We start from the raw sequence: 18,220 nt of genomic DNA, 5'->3' as shown, positions 1-18,220 counted from the left end.
TGGAATTGTAAACACATGCTACAGTTCAACTCGGTGCTATGTCGAAAGCAGTTCTAATGTGCAGCAGCTTATTCGAGATATCCAGCACCTGAGTAAGGGTGGCTGTCAGATATTTGTTCACACTGAAGTTTGTGTCTATGATGATTGAGAAATAGAGGGGTGGAGTCAAGAGGTCATGGAAGATTTCCCATGCCGAGGCTTGTGAGATGCTCCAAACAGCAAGGTCCTTCTCTTGGACAGGTGGAGTCTGTTTTATTCGCTCCAGTGTCCCCCCCTGTGGAAAGTATGGGTAGGAGAGCTCTCACATATGGAAGCCTGGAAAGCACACCGCCATTGTCCTTTGAAGCTGAGGAACATGACACGTATGTTATGATGGCTCTGGGGTGATTGACCAAGGACTTGATTTGACATGGAATCTCTTAGAGATGGGTCACAATGCTGGTTTGTTATCAGGGAGTTTTTAAAATGTGCTGGTGGCTAAGGTGCCTTGCAGGATTCTCCTATGCTTAGGGTTTGGTACAGGTCAAAGAGCACGGTGTCCTTCTGGAGAAAGGAGATGTTTTGTGTGGCCCAGGGACAATATTTTGTATCCTATGTTGGTACTCCAGAAAAGACCACTGAGGATAGATGCCTTAAATCATAATCTAGGGTTCCAGTGCGTTCCTAGGGTCATGTCAGTTTCAATCTTCTGACTCAGTACCACTGACATGCGTGTCTGTCTGGATGTAGGTGATCAGGTTGTTTCAGACTGTACATTTGCTTCCAGAGCAGCCACCAATATTGGGGTGGGCTTAGGGGACTTGCAGGTTTCTCATAATCTGGAAGGTTTGGGCAATTGTGATATGCACATTGTCCTTGGGGATGGCAGCAGTCCTATGGTGTGGCTCCAGAGACCCCATTCTTGAGGGCATATGAGCCATGGTTTTTGGAGAGAAATCTGCAAACACAAATTCGGGTTAAGGTTAGTGGTGTGGAGGTCACAGGCCCAATGCATATACCTGGAGGGTCCCTCATCAGGAACTGTAATTAGGGTGACAGGAAGGTGGTAGCACAGGCTTTTCTATCTGGATTGTGTGTCCAGGATGGCCTCGGTATGCAGGTGTTGTCTCAAGAGTCCAAGGGACACTTTTCCTCTCTAAGGAGGACAAGTCCGTCATCTCTACCCATCCTTGGTATTAAGGCACTTTTCCCCCAGACTTTTGATGGAATCCCTGCCAATGGGGGAACCTGAAGCACATAGAGAACTCCTCATTCCCCATGGCAAGAAAACTGGGTATTGGGATAGGTGCACAAACCTCAAAGTGGGAGACAGCTGTATAGTCAATGAGACCAAGCTCACTCCAGACGGCCGCCCTGAGCACAAACAGGCATTGTGAACCTCAGCCTGAGTGTGCTTTCAAACAAGCCCTCTCAGTAGCACCATCAGGATCCCGCATTGCAGACCTGGTATGCCCCTAGGCCCAAATCCTAACCGTTGGTGGGATTTTCTAGGCCAAGAGACAGAGAGCACGTCTCAGGAATCCCTCTTTTTGGGCACCCCTAAGATGCAAAACAACACTCTTCCCTTCCCCAAAAAAGACACCAAATTATGGGGAGCCACCTGTATCCTTAGAGAGGAAAAATCTCCCATGGACCCATGAGACCACAACTGCATTCCGAGGTCATCCTGAATAAACAATCCAGATAGAAAAGCCTGGGCAACCGCCTTCCAGTCACCCTAATCACAGTTCCTGAGTAGCTGCCATCCAGGGCTCCGCACTGGGCCTCCGATCACCTCGCCACTAACCCTAACCAAATTTGTGTTTGCAGGCTTCTCTCCCAAAATCATGGCTCACATGCTCTCCAGGATGGGGTCTCTGGAGCAACATCACAAGACTGACTGCCATCCCCAAGGAAACTGTACCCATCAGAGTTGCTTAATCCTTCCAGATGAGGAGAAATCTGCAAGGCCCCACAGCCCACCCTAAGATTGGTGTCTGCTCCAGACACAAATTCGCAGTCTGAAACACCCTGATCACCTACATCAGGCAGGCAGACAGCCAAGTAAATGGTCCTGGATCAGAAGATTGAAGCTCACATGCCCCTAGGACCTCTTGGAACCCTAGATTAGGTTTTCAGGCATCTGTCCTGAGGGACCTGTTCTGGAATACCAAATTATGATACAACATGTGGTCCCTGAGCCACACAACAGAACATCTCCTGTCCCCAGAAGGAAACTGTTCTCTTTGACCTGTGCCAAACCATCAGTGTAGGAGACTCCTCCAGGGCACCTTAGCCACCAGCACATTCAAAGATCTCGCTGGTAACAATCCAGCATTGTGACCCATCTTCATGAGACTCCATGTCAACTCAAGGCCTTGGTACTTCACCCCAGAACCACCAGAACGAACCTGCCATGCTCCTCAGCTGCAATGGTCAATGGAGGTGTGCTTTCCAGGTATCCGTACGGGAGAGCTCTGCTCCCCAAACTTTAGACATGGGGAACCCTGGAGCAAAATATCCAGGCTCCACATGCCCAGTAGAAAAATTCTTGTTGTTTGGATCATCTCACAAGCCTTAGTGTGGGAAATCCTCCATGGCCTCTTGATGACACCTCTCCATTTGTAGGTCATCATAGACACAAACTCCAGTGTGAGCAAACATCTGACATCCGTCCTTACTCAAGTGATGGCTATCTCTCTTTTTTTTTTAAAAGATTTTATTTATTTATTTGACAGAGAGAGATCACAAGCAGGCAGAGAGGCAGGCAGAGAGAGAGGAGGAAGCAGGCTCCCTGCTGAGCAGAGAACCTGATGCGGGACTCGATCCCAGGACCCTGAGATCATGACCTGAGCCGAAGGCAGCGGCTTAACCCACTGAGCCACCCAGGCGCCCAAGTGATGGATATCTCTAATCAGCCACTGCACACTGGAACTGATTTCCGCTTGGCACTTAATTGAACCGTAGCTTGTTTTTACAATTCCAACCTCAGCCTGGTAGTCCTCAAGCCATCTTGATGAAGAATTCTGGAACCATAAGGCAGAATTCTGCCTTACACAAAGAAAATTGAAGTCCCTTGTGTGTCTTCCCAGAAACCCCACATGAGGATCAATTTGCTCAGCCCTCGAGAGAACCCCGATTTATAGACTTCCCTGGCCACTAGTGCTGTGTCTGACAGAGCCTGAGCCCCGACCGAGTCTCAGCCACCAGAGAGAGGTGCCATACCTAGCATTTGGGATGGTCATGGCCCAAGTATGTCATCTCTACCCATCCTTGGTATTCAGGCACCTGTCCCCAGACCTTGCCTGGAATCCCTGCCAATGCGGGAATCTGAAGCACATAGACAACTCATCCTACAACATGGCAGGAAACCTCGCTATTGGGATGGGTGTCCAACCCTCGATGTGGGAGACAGCGACATGGCCAATGAGACCATGCCCACACTTAATGGATGCCCTGGGCACAAACAGGCAATGTGACCCTCAGTATGAGCAGGTTTTCAAACAAGCCCTCTCATTTGCACCACCAGGATCCCGCATTGGAGGTCTGATATGCCCCAGGCCCAAATCCTAACCCTTGGTGGCATTTGCCAGGAAAGCACACCCAGAGCCCTCCTCTGGAATCCCTGTTTTGCGGCACCCCAAAATTAGAAAACAGCACTCTTCCTTTCCTGAAAAAGCCACCAAACTATGGGGAGCTTCCAGGATCCTTAGAGAGGAAAAATCTCCCATGAATCCATGAGACCACAACTGTAATCTGAGGCCATCCTGGACACACAATCCAGTTAGAAAAGCCTGTGCTGCATTCTTCCAGGCCCCCTAATTACAGTTCCTGATGAGCTGCCCTCCTGGTCTATTCATTGGGCCTGTGATCAGCTCGCCAAACACCCTAACCCGAATTTATCTTTGCAAACTTCTCTCCCAAAACCATGGGTCACGTGCCTTCCAGGATAGGGTCTGTGGATCCACACCACAGGACTGTGCCTTCCATCCCCAAGGAAACTGTCCCCTTCACAGTTGCCCAAACATTCCAGATTAGGGGATAGCTGCAAGACCCCTGATCCCACCCCTGCATTGGTGGCTGCTCTCTACGAAAATATGCAGTCTGAAACTCCCTGACCACCTACATCCAGGCAGACAGCCAAGTCAATGTTCCTAAGTCAGAAGATTGAACCTAGGGCCTCAATGGAAACCTAGTTTAGGTTTTCAGACATCTGTCCTCAGGGGCCTGTTCTGGAATACCAACTTATGATACAACATGTGTTCCTTGAGCCACACAACAGACCATCTGCAGCATGGTTCCAGAATGAAACCGTGCACTTTGATCTGAGCCAAGCCCTCAGGGTAGGAGAATCCTGCATGGCACCTTAACCACCAACACATTCTAAGATCTCCCTGGTAACAAACCAGCATTGTGGCCCATCTGTAAGAGATCCCATGTCAACACAAGGCCTTTGTACTTCGCCCCAGAGCCACGAGAACGAACCTGCCATGTTCATAAGCTGAAATGGTCAATGGAGGTATGCTTTCCAGGCATCCATGTGGCAGAGCTCGATATCCAAATTTTCCATATGGGGGACCCTGGAGCAAAAAAACAGACTCCACCTGTCCAGAAGAAGGGAATCTTGCAGTTTGGAGCATCTCAGAAGCCTCAGCGTGGGAAATCCTCCACAACCTCTTGACGCCACCCCTCCATTTGTCCGTCATCTTAGACACTAACTCCAGTGTAAGCAAACATCTGACATCTGCCCTTACTGAGTTGCTGGTAATCTCAAATCAGCCGCAGCACATTGGAACTGCCTTCCGTTTGCCACTGAATTGAACCGTAGGTGGTGTTTACAATTCCATCCTCACCCTACTGGTCCCCAAGCCCCCTTGATTGGGAATTCTGGAGCCACATGGAAGCATTCTGCCTTCCCCATAGAAAGAAGAAGTGCCTGGTGAGTGTACCCAGAAACCCCCATGAGAATTAATCTGCTCGGCCCTCAAGGGAACCCCGATTTATAGGCTGCCCTGGCCACTATTGCTGTGTCTGATAGAGCCTGAGCCCCGACCTAGTGTCTGCCACCCAGAGAGAGGGGCCCATATCTAGCATGTGAGACCAGTCATGGCCCAAGTCTGTCATCTCTACATATCCTTGGTATTCAGGCACCTGTCCCCAGAACTTTGTTGGAATCCCTGGCAACGGAGGACCTGAAGTACAATAGAGAACTCCTCTTCCCCATGGCAGGAATGCTGGTAGATGCGATCGGTGTCCGGTCCTCAACTAGGGAGCCAGCTACATGGCCAATGAGACTATGCCCACTCCTGAGGACCACCCTAGGCACAAAGAGGCATTGTGATCCTCATCCTGAGCATGCTTTCAAACAAGCCCTCTCAGTTGCACTATCAGGATCATGCACTGCAGGTCTGGTACGCCCTTAGGCCCAAATCCTAACACTTTGCAGGATTTTCCTGATGCACTGACCCAGAACCCATCTCTGGATTCCCTGTTGTGAGGCACCCCTAAGATAGAAAACAGTACTCTTCCCTTCCCCAAAAAAGCCACAAAACTATGGAAGCCGCCAGGATCCTTAGGGAGGAAAAGTCTCCATGGACCCATGAGACCACACCTGCATTTCAAGGTCATCATGGACACACAATCCAGATATAAAAGCCTGTGCTACTGCCTTTCCATCACCCTAATTTCAGTTCCTGAGGAGGTGCCATCCAAGTCTACGCATTTGGCCTGAAATCACCTCACCACTAACCCTAACCTGAATTTGTGTATTCAGACTTCACTCCCAAAACCATGAGTCAGAGGCCCTCAAGGATGGGGTCTGTGGATCCACACTACAGGACTGTGCCTGCCATCCCCAAAGAAACTGTGCCTGTCACAGTTGCCCAAACCTTCCAGATTAGGAGAAACCTGGAAGACGCCTGAGCCCACCCCAATATTGGCAGCCGCTCTCTACAAAAATGTGCAGTCTGAAACACCCTGATCACTTACATCCAGGCAGAGAGCCAAGTCAATGGTCCTGAGTCAGAAGATTGAATATGACATGCCCTTAGGAACACATTGGAACCCTAGATTAGGTTTTCAGGCATCTGTCCTCATGGTTCTGTTTTGGAATACCAATTTATGATACAACATGTTGTCCTTGAGGCACACAACAGAACATTACTTGTCCCCAGAAGGAAACCTTGCTCTTTGACCTGTGCCAAACCCTCAGGTTAGGAGAATCCTGCACAGCACCATAGCCACCAACACATTCTAAGATATCCCTAGTAACAAACCAGCATTGTGGCCCATCTTCAAGAGATTCCATGTCAACTCAAGGACTTGGTACTTTGCCCCAGAGCCACCAGAATGAGTCAGCCATGTTTCTCAGCTGCAATGGTCAATGGAGGTGTGTTTCTAGGCATCCATGCCAGAGAGCTCTGCTAACCAGACTTTCCACATGGGGGACCCTGGAACAAACAAACCAGAATCCATCTTTCCAGTAGAAGGAAACCTTTCTGTTTGGAGCATCTCAAAAGTCTTAGCGTGGGAAATCCTCCATGACATCTTGAGGCAACACCTCCATTGTCCAGTAGAAGGAAACCTTTCTGTTTGGAGCATCTCAAAATTCTTAGAGTGGGAAATCCTCCATGACATCTTGAGGCAACACCTCTCTTGTTCCGTCATCATAGACACAAACTTCAGTGTGTGCAAATATTCTGACATCTGCCCTAACTCAGATGCTGGATATCTAGAATAAGCCGATGCACATTGAAACTCCCTTCTGCTTGGCACTGATTTGAAACGAAGCTTGTGTTTACAATCTCATCCTCACCCTACTGGTACCCAAGCCCTCTTGATAGGGAATTCTAGAGCCACAGTGCAGCATTCTGCCTTTCCCATAGAAAGAAGAAGTGCCTGGTGAGTCTGTCCAGAAACCCCACATGACGATCAATCTGTTTGGTCTTAGAGGGAACTCCGATATAATGGCTGCCCTGGCAATTAGTGCTGTGTCTGACAAAGCCTGAGCCCTGACCTACTGTCAGCCACGCAGAGAGCCAGCTCCTTATCCAGCATGTGAGATCGGCCATGGCCCAAATCCGTAATCTTTACCCATCCTTGGTATGCAGGCGCCTGTCCCCAGACCTTTGCTGGAATCCCTGCCAAGGGGGGAACCTGAAGCACAATAGAAAACTCTTCCTTCCACATGGCAGGAAACATGGCTGTTAGGATGGAAGTACAACTCTCAAAGTGGGAGACAGTTGCATGGCCAATGAGACCACGCCCACTCCTGAGGTCCACCCTGGGCAAAAACGGGTATTGTGACACCCAGACTGAGCATGCTTTAAAACAATCCCTCTCAACTGCACCACCAGAATCCCGCAATACAGGCCTGGTATGCTCATAGGCCCAAATCCTAACCCTTGGTGGGATTTTCCAGGAGCCTAGACCCAGAACCCGTCTCTGGAACCCCTGTTGTGGGTCACCCCTAAGATTGAAATCAGCTCTCTTCCCTTCCCCAAAACAGCCACCAATCTATGGGGAACCACCAGGATCCTTAGAGAAGAAAAATAACCAAGGACACAGGAGACCACACCTGTATTCTGAGGCTATCCAGGACACAAAATCCAGATAGAAAAGCCTGTGCTACCACCTTCCAGTCACGCTAATTACAGTTCATGACGAGCTGCTCTCTAGGTTTACTCCTTAGGCCAGCAATCACCATGCCACGAAGCCTAACCCAAATTTGTGTTTGCAGACTTCTCTCCCAAAATCATGGCTCATATACCTTCAAGGATGGGGTCTCTGGATCCCACAGGACTGTGCCTGTCATCTCTAAGGAAACTGTGTCCGTCACAGTTGCCCAAACCTTCCAGATTAGGAGAAACCTGCAAGACCCCTGAGCCCACCCCAATATTGGCGTCCGCTCTGTGTGCAAATACAGTCTGAAACTCCCTGATCATCTACATCCAGGTATACAGCCAATTCAAATATCTAAGACAGAAGATTGAACCTGACATGCCCTTGGACCTCATTGGAAACCTTGATTAGGTTTTCAGGCATCTGTCCTCAGGGTTCTGTTCTGAAATACCAACTTATGATACAACATGTGGTCACTGAGACACAAAACAGAAAATCTCCTGTCCCCAGAAGAAAACAGTGCTCTTTGTCCTGTGTAAAACCCTCAGGGTAGGAGAATCCTGAATGGAACCTTACCCACCAGCACATTCTAAGATCTCCCTTGTAACAATGCAGCAATGTGGCCCATCTGCAAGAGACTCCATGTCAACTCAAGGCCTTGGTCCTTCACCCCAGAGCCACCAGAACTAACCTGCCATGTTCCTCAGCTGCAGTGGTCAGTGGAGTTGTGCTTTCCAGGCATCCCTGCCAAAGAGTTCTGCTATCCAGACTTTCCACATGGGGGACCCTCCAGCAAACAAACCAGACTCCACCTGTCCAGTAGAAGGACACCTTACTGTTTGGAGCATCTCACAAGCCTCTTCGGGGAAAATCCTCCACAGCCTCTTGACACCACCCCTCCATTTGTGGGTTATCAAAATAGTAACTCTAGTGTGAGCAAACATCTGACAACCATCTTACTCAGGTGATGGATATCTTGGAAAAGATGCTTCACATTGGAAATGCCTTCCGCTTGGCACTGAATTGAACCGTAGCTTTGTTTACAATTCCATCCTCACCCTACTGCTCCCCAACGCCTCTTGATATCGAATTCTGGAACCACAATGCAGCATTCTGCCTCACCCATAGAAAGAAGAAGTGCCTGCTGAGTCTGTCCAGAATCCCCACATGAGGATCAATCTGCTCAACCCTGGAAGGAATCCCGATTTATAGGCTGCTCTTGCCACTGGCATTGTGTCTGACAGAGCTTGAACCCCAAACCAGTGTCAGCCACCCAGAGAGAAGGTCCCTAATCCAGCATGTGAGATCAGCCATGGCCCAAGTCCATCCTCTCTACCCATCCTTGGTATTCTGGCACGTTTCCCCAGACTTTGCTGGAATACTTCCAATGGGGGAACCTGAAGCACAATTGAGAACTACTCCTTCCCCATGGAAGGAAACCTGACTGTTGGGATGGGTGTCCAACCCTCAGAGTGGGAGCCAGGTACATGGCCAAAGTGACTACGCCCACTCCTTCAGTCCGCCCTGGGCACAAACAGACATTGTGACCTTCAGCCTGAACATACTTTCAAACAAACCCTCTCAGTTGCACCACCATGATCCCGCATTGCAGGCCTGGTACTTCCCTAGGCCAAAATCCTAACCCTTGGTGGGATTTTCCAGGCACTGAGACCCAGAGCCCGTCTCTGGAATCCCTGTTTTGGGGCACCCCTAAGATGGAAAAGAGTACTTTTCCCTTCCCTGAAAAAACCATCAAACTATGGGGAGTCGCCAGGATCCTTGGAGAAGAAAAATCTCCCATTGACACAGGAGTCCACACCTGCATTCCGAGGCCATCCTGTACACACAATCCAGATAAAAAAGCCTGTGCTACCGCCTTCAAGTCACCTTTACATTTCCTGACGAGCATTTCCACGTCTACGCATTAGCCCTGCGATCACCTTGCCAATAATAACCTTAACCCGAATTTATGTTTGCAGACTTCTCTCCCAAAAACATGCGTCACATGTCCTCCAGGATGGGGTCTCTGGGGCCAAACCAGGGGACTGTGCCTGCCATCCCCAAGGGAACTGTGCCCGTCACAGTTGCCCATACCTTCCAGATAAGGAGAAACCTGCAAGGCCCCTGAGCCCACCCCAATATAGGGGACATCTGTGGACGCAAATGTGCATCTGAAAAACCGTGATCACCTACATCTAGGCAAACAGCCAAGTCAAAGGTGCTGAGTCAGAAGATTGAGACTGTCATGCCTGTAGGACTTCATTGGAACCCTAGATTAGGTTATCAGTCATCTGTCCTCTGGGGCCTGTTCTGAATACCAACTTATGATACAAAAGGTGGTCCCTGAGCCTCACAAAAGAATATCTCCCATCCCTTGAAGGAAACCGCGCTCTTCGAGCTGTGCAAAACCCTCAGTGTAGGAGAATTCTGCATGGCACCTTAGCCACAAGCACATTCTAAGATCTCCTTGGTAACAAACCAGGATTGTGGCCCATCTTCAAGAGATTCCATGTCAACTCAAAGCCTTGGTCCTTTGCCCCAGAGCCACCAGAATGAACCTACCATGTTCCTCAGCTGCAATGGAGAATGGAGGTGTGCTTTGCAGGCATCCATGCCGAAGAGCTCTGCTACCCAAACTTTCCACATGGGGTACCGTGGAGCAAACAAACCAGACTCCATCTGTCCAGTAGAAGGAAACCTTGCTGTTTGGAGCATCTCACAAGCCTCAGCGGAGGAAATCCTCCATGGGCTTTTGATGCCACCCCTCCCTTTGTTGGTCATCATAAATACAAACTCTAGGGTGAGCAAACTTCTGACATCCACCCTTACTCAGGTGCTGGATATCTCTAAAAAGACACTTCACATTGGAACTGCATTCCACTGGCACTGTATTGTACAGTAGCTTGTGTTTACAAGTCCATCCTCACCCTACTGCTCCCCAAGGCCTCTTGATATTGAATTCTGGAGCTGCAGTGCATTTTGCCTCCTCCATAGAAAGGAAAAGTGCCTGCTGAGTCTGTCCAGAATCTCCACATGAGGATCAATCTGGTTGGCTCTCGAGGGAACCCTGATATATGGACTGCCCTGGCCACTAGTGTTGTGTCTGACAGAGCCTCAGCCCCGACCTAGTGTCAATCACCCAGAGAGCAAGTCCCATATCTAGCATGTGGGACTGGCCATGGCCCAAGTCAATCATCTCTACCCATCCTGGTATTCTGGCATCTTTCCCAGAATTTGTTGAAATCCTTCCAGTGGGGGAACCTGAAGCATATTTGAGTACTACTCCTTTCCCATGGAAGGAAAACTGCCTGTTGGGATGAGTGTCCAGCCCACAAAGTGGGAGCCCGTTGCATGGCCAATGTGACCACACCACTCCTGAGGGCTGCCCAGGTTACAAACAGGTATTGTAACCCTCACCTGAATATGCTTTCAAACAAACACTCTCAGTTCCACCACAAGGTTCCTGCATTGCAGGCCTGGTATGCCCCTAGGCCCAAATCCTAACCCTTGGTGGGATTTTCCAGGTGCCCAGACCCAGAGCCCGTCTCTGGAATCCCTGTTTTGGGGCGCCTCTAAGATGGAAAACAGCACACTTATCTTTCCCTAAAAAGCCACCAAACTATGTGGAGCCACCAGAATCCTTAGAGCCGAAAAGTCTCCCATGGACCCATGAGACCTCACCTGCATTCCGAGGCCATTCTGGGCACACAATCCATTTAGAAAAGTCTGTGCTACCATCTTCCAGTCACCCTAATTACAGTTCCTGTCGAGCTGCTCCCCAGGTCTATGTATTGGGCCTGTGATTGCCTCTCGACTAACCTGAACCGGAATTTGTGTTTGCAGACTTCTCTCCCAAAACCATGGCTCACATGCCCTCCAGGATAGGGTCACTTGAGGTGCACCAAAGGACTGTGGCTGCTATCCCCAAGGAAACCGTGCCCATCACAGCTGCCCAAGCCTTACAGATTAAGAGAAACCTGCAAGGCCCCTGAGCCCACCCCAATATTGGCAGCCGCTCTGGACAAAAATGTGCAGTCTGAAAAAACCTGATCCCCTCCATCCAGTCAGAGAGCCACATCAATGGTCCTGAGCCAGAAGATTGAACCTGACATGCCCTTGGACCTCATTGGAACACTTGATTAGGTTGTCAGGCATCTGTCCTCAGGGGCCTATACTGGAATACCAATTTATGATACAACATGTGGTCCCTGATCCCCACAACAGAACATCTCCTGTCCCCAGAAGGAAACCGTGCTCTTTGACCTATGTTAAACCCTCAGGGTAAGAGAATCCTACACAGCACCTTAGCCACCAGCACATTCTAAGATCTCCCTGGTAACAAACCAGCATTGTGACCCATCTGAAGGAGATTCTATGTTAACTCATCACCCTCGGTACTTCGCCCCAGAGCCAACAGAACAAACCTGCCATGTTCCTCATCTGCAATGGTCAATGGAGGTGTGCTCTCCAGGCATCCATGCGGGACAGCTCTGCTACCCAAACTTTCCATATGGGGTACGGTGGAGCAAAAGAACCAGATTCGCCCTGTCCAGCAGAAGGAATCCTTGCTGTTTGGAGCATCTCACAAACCCCAGCATGGGAAATCCTCCATGGCCTCGTGATGCCACCATTTGAGAATTTGGTGGTCATCATAAACACAAACTCCAGCATGAGTAAACATCTGACATCTGCCTTTACTCAGGTGCTGGGTATCTCGAATCACCCACTATACACTGGAACTTCCTTCTGCTTGGCACTGAATTTAACTGTCTCTTGTGTTTACAATTCCATCCTCACCCTCCTGGTCCCCAAGCCCTCTTGATAGGGAATTCTGGAGCCATAACTCAGAATTCTGCATGCCCTCATAGAAAGAAGAATTGCACGGTAAGACTGCCCAGAAACCCCACATGGGGATCCACCTGCATGGCCCTCGATGGCACCCTAATATCATAGGCCGCCAAGAGCACTCAGGCTATGTCTGACAGAGCCTGAGCCATGACCTATAATCTGGCATGCGGTCAGTGGGCCCCATACCTGCTGGTGGGACCTGCCTTGTCTCAAAGCCATCACATCTACTCAACCTTGAAATTCAGGCACTCTCCCCAGACCGTAGCTCAAATCCCTGAGTATGGGGAAACCTGATGCACGATGGCAGGAAACCTGGCTGTTGAGATGGGTGTCCAACCCTCAGAGTGGGAACCAGCTGCATGGCCCATGAGACCACGGCAACTCTTGGTAGACGCCCGGGGCACAAACAGGCATTGTGACCCTCAGAGTGAGCCTGCTTTCCAAAAAAGCCCCTTGGTAGCTAGACCAGGAGCCCCAAGTGCTCCTGCAATGTCCCTAGAGCCAAATGCTCACCTTCTTTTGTGTTTCATGGAGCACAGACCCCGAAACTGTCTCTGGAATCCCACATTTGTGTATTCCCTGAGACTGATAACAGCAATCTTGCCTTCCCCCAGGACACCAAACTCTCAGGAGCTGGGGAGAATCCCCATAGATGAAGAATTTCCCATGGCCTCATGAAGCCACCGGTACTGTTGGGGTCGATTCCATGTTAAAACATGTTAACCCCCTAGGGCCTGCCTGGGCCTACTTAGCCATAGTGACTCCATGTTGCCTAGGTAGACATTTTGTTGTCTAGAAAAGCTATTGCTCTCAGTTCCAGGTAACTGTTACTAAAACACAACACCTAAAACAAGGGAACTGTTACTAAAACACACACCTAAAACAAGGTCAATTCCAGGTAACTATTACTAAAACACATACCTAAAACAAGGCCATTGGTAACTGTTACTAAAACACACAGGTAGGAGACATGCAATCATCCAAAGCCACAAATGGTCAACAAATGCAGATGTCTGCGATTGTGCCCTATAAAAACTAGCCTGTAAGACCAAGGGGCGTCACTCTCTTCGGAGGCGGCCCTGGCCGGTCAGTCTTACTTCTAATGCTTGGCATAGAATAAAGCTTTACATAACTTTGACTTTGTCTCAGTCTCATTTCCCTGGCCGGTCAGTCTAACTTCTAATGCTTGGCATAGAAAAAGGCTTTGCATAACTTTGTCTCAGTCTCGTTCCTTTGATAACGGATCCAACATATGGGGGCTCATCCGGGATCAAACAACGAGAACTGAGCCAGCATCAGAATTTCTGGGAAAAGCCTCCGGAGGTAAGATCTCCATATTCTGTGAGATATGGTCTGTCTGGTTGTAGAGCTCCAGGGTATGGCCCACCAGGGAGAAGCTGGACGCAGCCATGCTCCCCAGGGCTGGAGTGGATGTGGGGACGCCCCATCACTCTTCTGTTGGATCGTCTGGGGTCCAAGCCCCCCTAGGCAGTCATCTGGGTCTGTAGGGGTCCTGGTAACCCCCGTCTGTAGGGGGCCGGGAAAACCCCCACCAGCGGGTGAGGGCCGCTGGGTCTATGTGTCTTTGTTTTGTCTTTTTGTTTTCTGTTTTGTTACCCGTTTCAAGGGAACCAAAAAAAAAAAAAAAATCCCCACTGGCGATTGTTTGTAGGGGACTGAGAAAATCCCCATCAGCAGCAGGTTCTGGGTAAGGGCTGTTGAGTCTGTGGTTGTCTGTGTCTTTTCTTTTTGTTGAGTGTTGTGTTGTTTGTTGTGTTTGAAGAAACGGGAAAAGCAGAGAGTAAGGGGACTCTGACATTCATCTCTCTGTTCCTTCTAATAGATGTGGGACTTCTCCCTTGCTCATTTCTTATGTTAATGGCTATAACTGGAGCCAACTGCGGTTGGTCTAACTCAAGAAAGAGACCTTAAGGAATATTCCCAAGCAGCTGCCAAAACTCCCTTTGTTTAGGGAAAGTTCCTTGCCTTCTCTGGCCTGACCTGGACTGCCTGCCCCACCTCTGCTGGCGGGGCCTTCTTGAAGCACTTTGTTTGTTCTGTCTCCTCCTTCTGTTTCTGCACCAGCTCGGGTGCAGCCTGCATAACTGGCTTCTAGACCATCCTCGGTGCTTCCTGCACCACGGCTCCTTCTCTCTTCACTGTCAAGAAACAAAAAGATAACCCCCTGGACCTAACAACCCCACTCCAGATCTTCCCACTTGTGTCTCAGGTAAACATTAAAAATGGAGTGGGTCCAGGTGAAATGTAAATCAGAATTTAAACTAAATTAAGTTTGTTGGTTTAATTAAAATAGACATGGCTTTAAAGTTACATCAGTAAATGTGAAACTTCAAAGTTTACTGAAGCTCAAATAAGCTCATGTTATTTGTTAAAATCTGTTAGCAAAAAAATAACTGAACTGATGATTAATTGTCTGTCTCAAAGTTTTAATGGGTAATTGTTAAAATAGATTTCAAAGTCTTTAGTAACCTGAAACACTGAAGGTTTCCTTGGATGACAAATGGAATTAAATTTGTTGGACATCTAGGTCTTAACCAAGTGGGATAAAATACTAAAGCATTAATTATTGGAACCAGGTTTGTGCTTTTAACTTCTTACTGCAAAGAAACTAAAAAATATTTAAATCTGTTGGTAAACAAGTTTTGTGTTTAACTGATTCATAAATTTGCCATCTATAGGATTCTGTTGTAACTGTTCACAATTGGTTAATACTTAGCCATCACTAGAGACTTAAGTGTTTCTACGAATAAAAAAATTCTATTAACTGTAACTAAGACTGATCAAAGTAAAAAAAAAAAAAACCTATATGTAAAAAAATAGGAGATACATTTTAAAAAGGGAATAAAAACATTTTGTTAAAAATAAAAGGTAAATTTGTCCTAAATGAGATAATTATTTTTAAAAAATGGCTTGGGACAAAACCTAGATGCAAGAAAGTTATAAAAGTTTTTTGAAGAAAAATCTTCAAAAAAATTTAGGTATGGCCACTAAAGACTAAAATTAAAATGAATTTTAAAATGTAGCACATCAGAATAATAAATCACATAACATGACTCCATGTATTCTAGATTACCAAAAGAAAAACGCCATTAAGGTTTTTATTAAAAGTTTTAATGTTATCTAAAAAAAATAAAACAGAGAAAAGGGAGTTGACTGATAACTAATAGTAAGTTTAGAAAAATTGTACACACAAAAAAAGAGGGCCTAAGACAGTAAGTAGTTTTGTCTTAAAATAAAAATATCTGGTTTCCTCAGAACATGAAAAGAAATAAAAACTAAACTTGAGCATGTTTTTTAAGTCATAAAGGTTTGGGGAAAGTGACTTTATTTGCCTTGGTTTATAGGTTTAAAAGAGAACAATGAAATATGTTGGAAATGTAACCATATTAGATCAATTTTGATGGATGTATTCACAAGAAAAAAAAAAAACAAAAGGTTTTCTTAGATTAATTGATCTACTGTTAAGGAGAGAATATAAATGGTTTTTTCTTTGCCAGACCAGAAAAATCAGTTTCTATATTTTGTTCTATCCATAATCCTGTGTAAGCATGTGCTTTAAAACTTAAATTTCAGCAATTATAAGCAAGATTTAAACTGTAAATGAGATGTCTTTGACTCATAAGGCTTTTCCTTGGTATGCTAATTACTCAAAAAGTACTGCTAAACCAATGCTAAACCTTGGGTTACATATGGATAAATGCCATAACTATTATAGAAATTCTATGCATTTCCTAAAATTTGAACCTTTTGATAAGGTCATCACTTGATATTGTAATTATTGAAATATTATATGTCACAGAAGTAACTTGATTTTCTTGCCAGTTAAACTGTAAAACCATACCTATTCTGAATTTTTGTCATTTATAATTGTTTTAATTCTCTTATAAAATAAATTCTGCCTTGAAGAAAATTCATATGGGAGACTTCCAGGACAAATACAGGTCTTTGATATGTTGAAATCCTGAAATTGAAATGGATAAAAATTTCCAGAGCTTTCTAAAACTACATTCAAACTAAACCAGAATTAGTAACACGGGACCTCAATCCCTGGCAAACAAAGAACTACTGCCCAAAGGAACCCCCTGACTGAAACCCAAACTCTGATAAAGGTAAGAAGAGTCTATGTTTCTACTGCCAGGCTCTGCTGGGAGGCCTCCATGTGACTGCAAGGAGACCCATAAATTTATCTAAAATTAGTGTGGTGACTCAAGATAAGAATAAGTCTCCAGTGGCTTTTCTAGAAAGGCTTATAGAAGCCTATAAAATATATAGCCTGATCGACCCTGAGGCACCCAAAAATCAGAGGGCAATAAATCTTGCCCTTGCCAGTCAGTCAGCCCCAGATATAAGGAGAAAACTTCAAAAATTGAAGGATTTAAAGGAAAGAATTTGACTGAGTTAGTGGGAATAGCAGAAAAGGTGTTTAACAACAGAGATACACAAGAAGATAAAAAACAGACTATAAAAATAGTTAAAGTTTTGGCGTTACATGAGATGGGGAGAAAACAAAGGAAAACAGGTCAATGGAAAGGAAAAAGGCAGGTAAAAAATGGTCAGTGGAAAGAAAAGCCTAATTATAGAAAAAAAAAAAAAAACTGATGAGAAGTCTTAGCTTCATATCAATGTACTTACTGCAAGGAAAGAGGACACTGGGACAAAGAGAGTGCCCCCCAAAAAGACGGCAATGCTGGCCACCAGAGACTAAAGGGACCATGGTTCAGAGCCCCTCCCCAAACCTCAGGTAACAACTCAGGTGGAGGAGAAATCAATTGATTTTTTGATGGACATGGGAGCCCAATTTTTATCATTACTAGAATCTATGAGAAAACGACCTGAAGAGGAAGTTTGGGTACATGGGTAAAATGGCAAAAAAGGACATAAATAAACAAAAGAAAAGACCTTAAATTTGGCCTACAGCTGTTCGCATCAGTACTCCTTCCCCTGGGAAACAAAGAAAGGGATCTCCATAAAACACACCTTTGCCTCCAATCAAAAGGCTGAAACTGGGGAGTACCGACCCGTTCAGGACTTGTGGAAAGTTAAGAAATGGAATAAAGATATCCACCCGATGGTGCCTAACCCCTATACGCTACTCTCCCTCCTGAGCCCCAAGAGAACCATGTATACTATCTTAGATCTCAAGAATACAAGAGAGTCTCAGCCCCTCTTTGCTTTTGAATGGTTCAACACACAGAAAGTGTTCCAAGGCCAGCTCACCTGGATAAGAACAAATGTCCGAGTGATGGGGTATAAGGTCCTCCTCCTCAATGAACTGAAAGTGACTTTCCGGTCCCCGGCGGTGCTGAATCCAGCCATATTGCTGCCAGAGGAGCTAACTGACCACAGTACTTGCTAATAGCCGCTGAGGACTATAAGTCATGCTTGCGGGGGACAAGCCACTTATTTAGGCTTTGATCTCCAAGAAGGAGTGCGTTCACTGTCTGAATCCAGGAAACAGGTAACCAATGGATACCCCCGCCCCACCCATACTACTGCGCGGAGATCCTAACCCAGGTCACAGGAATAAGGCCGTATCTCAGAGACACTCCCCTCCCAGATGTGGAGATGACTTGGTTCACAGGCGGGGCTAGCTACATGGCGAATGAAAAGAGGTATGCAGGGGCTGCGATGGTTTCTCCTGAGCAGGAACTCTAAAAAGCGGCCCTGCCTCACATCTCTAGGAACAACAGGTATGTCTTTGCTACTCTCCATATATGGGGCTATTTATTTAAAAAGGGGCTTATTAACAGAA

This window comes from Neovison vison, chromosome 3, assembly GCF_020171115.1.
Source record: "Neovison vison isolate M4711 chromosome 3, ASM_NN_V1, whole genome shotgun sequence".
NCBI lineage: Eukaryota > Metazoa > Chordata > Mammalia > Carnivora > Mustelidae > Neogale > Neogale vison.
This window is presented reverse-complemented; position numbering follows the sequence as displayed.